The following is a 5,916-nucleotide window of genomic DNA, read 5'->3' as shown; positions in this document are numbered from 1 at the left end:
TTCTATCAAATCCACTATTAAATAGATTAATTCATCATTAGCTCAAGTCCATATGATATGTTATGCAGCCATTAAAAAGTCATTAACTCATATTTTATGACCCATTAAATGATATTTTAAAGCCTAAAATGCTCTCTATTCACGTTACTTTTTTTCTAAACACAAAATGTACAGATTCTATTATACCAATTGCACTAAAGAAGTGTGTGTGTGCGTGTGTGTGTGTGTGTGAAAAAAAACGATTTGAAAGAAATATTTCAAAATGACAATAATCATCATTTGAGTAGAGTTAAGTTCTTTTAGTTGTTCTTTCTTTAGCTTTCTTGTTTTAAAGGCAAGACTTCTAACATAAGAAATATAATTGACAATGTATATCAAATAACTGTTTTATTAAAGAATAGCATTCATGAAAAGAGTAGAATCATAAAAATTGATATGAGAACTGTGAGAAATCATCAGATTCAACACTGGCAATGGAGATGGTTTTGTGTAGCAATAATAATAATGATAACATTTTGAGCATTTATTATGTGTAGTGCAACATGTTCCTTTGACTTTGGAGGTAGGCCCACGAGATTCATTCATTTTTAATACAGAAGGAGGTTAAATGAGTAGCCCACACATGTGGTCAGTTCTTAAGTGGAAGGACCAGGCCATGTTCAGAATACCTTCCCTTCACTGCTTTGATGTTCTTCCACCTCTGCTCCCCGTCACTAAGTGTCATAGCAACGGCACTGGACAGAGAACCAGTCCACCATTCTCATCTCAGCTCTAGAATGACCTCATTGGTTACTTCATCCAAGTTACTCAACCCAAGTGCCAGACTCAGGCCAAATGTCTGGTCAAATCCCTCTGCTACAATGAGGACACCAAGAGCCAGAGTGTGTACTGCCATTTCCCAAAGTCACGACATGGGGAGCGGCAGGAAGAGGCCCAACCCTAGATCTCGAAGCTGTTGTCTAACCCCTTCTCAATTATCTCTGGACTACATTCCCAGTCAGTGTTCCAGGGTGCAGAAGTTCACTGCACATAAATGGGGTCGCATAAATGAAACTATGACATTAAAACAGCACAGGGTACTACAAGAGTTTCCTCTGTCGTACTGCCGAGTTGCCTTTCTTGGATGGATCTTGAGTGTGAGAACAACTCCATCTTTTTTCTATATTCTCGGATAAATTTGTTCTGACATCAAATTTCCAAGCATTCCCTGTGGTGAATGCTCACTCAGAAGAGGCTCCAGTTCCCACCCTCACAGTGGGGATGGCTCTGCGTCATTTCCATGTCTGTCTTCCCAGCAGGTGCTTCTGCACTATTAACGTGTCTCCTTGATGCAAATCAGGGCCACGTTTGAAAATGCAAAGAAGTCTCAAATCTTGAGTCTCTGGTGAAAGAAACAAATAGAACTCAGCATTGCCTGACGCTGTTATTGTGTTTGTACGTGAAAGTGGGGTTGGGTAGTAAAGGAACGGATTTATTTTAATATGTTTTAAAAATAATATTAATTTGTAGAGGATTAAGCAATGCTAATAATAATATATTATTATCTAATATGTAATAAAACATAATATATTAATATTTAATAAAACACATTAAATAATATTTTAATATGTTTTAAAATAAAATGATTAATTTTAATATGCTTTAAAAATAATTTTAATTTATCTGAGGATTGAACAATGTTGGGGATATATTATCTCCTTTGTTAGAAAGTCAAATATTCCAATGGATTGCACGCTACCAGAGTTTTCTACACTGATATTTTCTTGAAGTGCTTCTGGTTTGGGAGAGCCTGATATATATTAGCCTTCTGGTGCTGCAAGATAAATAGGTTCATGGCCTAGTGGTCTGACTGTGTAATATATCTGTTAGAATGTGAATGGGGGGAGTCATACGCTTTCTTTGAGGGTGTGTAACATAATGTTAATGCGGTATGGTAGCTGTTAGCAGAAGTATGGTGAAGAAGCCATAAAAAAGTGATTTATTCCTCATTACCAAGCAGCTAATAATTACAGGGTTGAATGAGAAGACTGGGAGGGATGGCAGAAAAGCAGAGTGAAAAGATAAATGTGAAGTACAACATATAAATTCATGAAACATATGGACTGTGGAATGTTGAACCTGACAGTGGGCATCTATTCATAAAGGAAGTAATTGGTGATGATAGTTGTGGGCAATGAGAATCTCCTAAAAGGCACTTTGACTTAAGGGAGGTATCAAGAGGCATTTAAAGAATCCTAATGGATGTGTATGCATCTCCCTTCCTGCCTACCCAACAGTCTCTGCTGTAAGTGACAGAAGAAGGATGGTCTGCCAGTGGAGAAGGACTCAAGTTTAATTGTTTAATTCTTCTGCAGCTCGGATGACAATGACCAGACTGCCTTAAACAGAGAGGCTGATTGCTCTGGGCCCTATTACTCACTGCATGTAAAATCAGCAAGAATTGTAGACAGGTTATGCAGACACTCCCTAACTCAGGATGGTTCAACTTACATGTTTGGACTTTACAGTGATGCAAAAGCAATATACATTCAATAGAAGCCATACTTCAAGTACTGATGCACCCATGCTGTTTTACTTTCAGTACAATATTCAACAAATTACATGAGCTATTCAACACTTTATTATAAAACAGGCTTTGTGTTAGATGATTTTGCCCAGCTGTAGGCTAATGTAAGTGTTCCCCGCATGCTTAAAGTAGGCTGGGCTGAGCTATGATGTTCCATAGGTTTAAGTGTGTTTTTGACTTAATGATATTTTTAATTTAATGATGGGTTTATCAAAATGTAACCCAGCTGGGTGCGGTGGCTCACACCTGTAAGCCCAGCACTTTGGGAGGCTGAGGTGGGTGGATCACCTGAGGTCAGGAGTTTGAGGCCAGCCTGGCCAAGATGGTGAAACCTGTCTTTACTAAAGATACAAAAATTAGCTGGGCATAATTGTGGGTGCCTGTGATCCCAGCTACTTGGGAGGCTGAGGCAGGAGAATCACTTGAACCCAAGAGGCAGAGGTTGCCGTTATCCAGAGATCACACCACTGCACTCCAGCCTGGGTGACAGAGTGAGACTCCATCTCAAAAAAGAAAAAAAAAGTCACTCCACCATAAGTTGAGTAGCGACTGTTCTGTTTTCCTTTATCAAAACTCATGATTTATGAATTTCAGGCTTCAGTTTTTCTTATGTGGGAGGGTGATAGAGCCCTACTAAATTTATTCCCCTACGCGCTCAGCATCTTTCTTCTTCTTGTTCTTCTCTCTCACCTGTCTGCTTTAAATAATTTCCTTCCCTAATTTCCCGTTAAATTGTACCAGAAGTAGAAATTGGTTGTCAAAGATGGAAGACACCACCTTGGAAATGAGAAACAAATCCTTACCTCAACAGATAAGATGCACATCACTCCTTATGGGGTCCAGGAGTTCATGAAGTCACGACTATTTTCAAAATAACAGTGAAGCCTTATTTGCAGAATAAGTAGTAGGTAAGACTGTTGACACTTTAGTATGAATTAAGTAGTAACATCAAACTGTACTAATAGTTATTCTACTTTTTACCACTATACACAATACCAAAAAATGTAAAATGCCTTTGATGAAGCAATAAAAATTATTAATTATGTCTTAATATTTGAATACGATTTTTATATACTGAATAATGAAATGGAAAGTGTGCATAAAATCCTTTGCTGTATATTAAAGTATCATGGTTGTCTCAAGAAAAGGACTTGTGTGATTGGGCGTCTAGCTGAAGCAGCTGCTTTTCTTCAGGGAACACCATTTTTATTTGAAAGAAAACCTGAGAAAAACACATGGTTCTTCAGTCTTTAATATGTGGCAGACATGTTCTCAAAGATGAACCTGTCACTTCAAGGAAAACAACTGACAGTATTTGTTAATGATAAAATTGGAGCTTTCAAGCAAAAATTAGAATTTGGAAAATGTGTATCTGTCACAATGAGCTAGACAGCTTCCTTTTACTTGAAGGGTTTCCAGGTGAGATTTGGTGATTATGTTAACAAATATGATTTTTTTATATCATTTAATGAAATGTGTCAATATTAACTCAGTGAACCAATATTTTCCAAATGATCAACGCATGGCAATACAAAATCACATGGCAATATGGAAATTCATTTAAAGTAAAAGATCTATGAATTTAAATCTAATAGAAAACAAAATTATGTTGCTATAATTTCAGATACCACCTGATTTATAGATTTTGCAAATAACCTTTAGAGAATTACCATTTATTTTGGTACAACATGAAAGAAGAATATTCACAGTGATCTGAAAAGGCTATTTTAAAACTCCTATCTTTGCCAGCTACATATCTATGTCTGGATTTTCTTCATATACTTCAACCAAAACAACATATCACAACAGACTAAATGCCAAAGCAGAGATGAGCTTCCAACTGTTTTCTATTAAGAGGTTTTCAAGAATGTAAAACATCTCTCTTTTCACTCTTCTTTTTGTTTCATAAAATTTACTTTTCATAAAAATACATTATTTTCATTAGCATTTAATGGGTTTGTCATCGTAATATTAGCTAAACTAATACATATTTTCAAATGTCTCAATTTTAATTTGTAATATGGTACATATTGATACATAGTGCCCATATAAACAAATATTCTTTGGAGTCCTCAGTAATTTTTAAAAATCTGAGGGGATGCTGAGTCCAAAATTTTTAGAGCCTTTGGATTGAATGGATAAAAGATGACAATTCAACCTTGATTCGCTATTATTTTTACATTAGCTGTTACCTGAATAAAATGTTTAAATGAACCTAATTTTTAATTTTAAACACTTTAATAAATAACAAATTTAAATAATACATTGAGCCCTTATTTTGCACCTGGTCTTAACTAACAACTTTGTTTACACTGACTGTAGGTGATTCTCATGACATAGCTGAGAACATGTTATTCCATGCCCATTTTACAGAGAATAGAACTGTGGCTTAAGGAGTATAAATAATTGACCAAGCTCATCGCTGGTTGCTGGCAGAGCAAGTTTTGAAAACATCAAGCCTGTCTGGCATCCAAGATGCCATCCTAAATCACAAACCTTCTCAGTGGCTGACAGGTAACCCCATCCCAAGTTCTGGCTGTACTCTAAGAGCTTGCTATACTTTATCTCATTTAATCCTAATTCTAAAGAATTAGGCAATTACTTTGCATCACTTTTTATGGTCCAGAAAACTAATGCTCTGAGAGGTGAGGTGACTTAGCCATGAGTACCACAGCTGTAGCTCACGGAGCAATGATTTGAATTTCCGTGTGGGTGGGTGGGTTTTTCGTGTATGTCCCTCTAGCACAGAGATTTGAGCTCTTCTTACTGCTCAGTTTGTGGCACACTAATTTCAATTTAGCAAGATCCCTCTTGTGTTTACATTTTTTTTACTCAGCATTTCCCCATCCACACTGCCATTACTCACCTCTGTAAAGCTACTGTCCTAATATAATTGAGATAGCTCCTCAGCTATATGTTTCTTAGAAATATTTTTTTAAATTTGTGTTCTTAATTCATCTAAATAATATTATATTATAGATAAAACTCTATTTTTTAACCCCATGCTGTTTTCATGATTGATCTACAAGTCTGTAGCTGGTTTGTGACTCCTGATGGCTGTGTAGTATTACCTCATGCGAGCCCACTCCTCTTTGTTAAATAGTATTAAGTTTCTCCAAATCACTGCTGCCTCCAGGAAGCGATAAACAACCCCAAATACAAACTTTAATGGACCAAAGGTTTATATTTTTATTTATATTTTTGTTTTATATATATATATTTATTTATTTAGAAACAGGCTCTTGCTCAGTTGCCCAGGCTGGAGTGCTGTGGCCTGATCATGGCTCACTGCAGCCTCCATCTCCTGGGCTCAAGCAAATCCTTCTGCCTCAGTTTCCAAAGTAGCTGGG

The sequence above is a fragment of the Cebus imitator genome, unplaced genomic scaffold, assembly GCF_001604975.1.
Source record: "Cebus imitator isolate Cc_AM_T3 unplaced genomic scaffold, Cebus_imitator-1.0 Scaffold510, whole genome shotgun sequence".
Lineage (NCBI taxonomy): Eukaryota > Metazoa > Chordata > Mammalia > Primates > Cebidae > Cebus > Cebus imitator.
The sequence above is the reverse complement of the archived record's forward strand: the minus strand, read 5'-3'. Positions refer to the sequence as shown.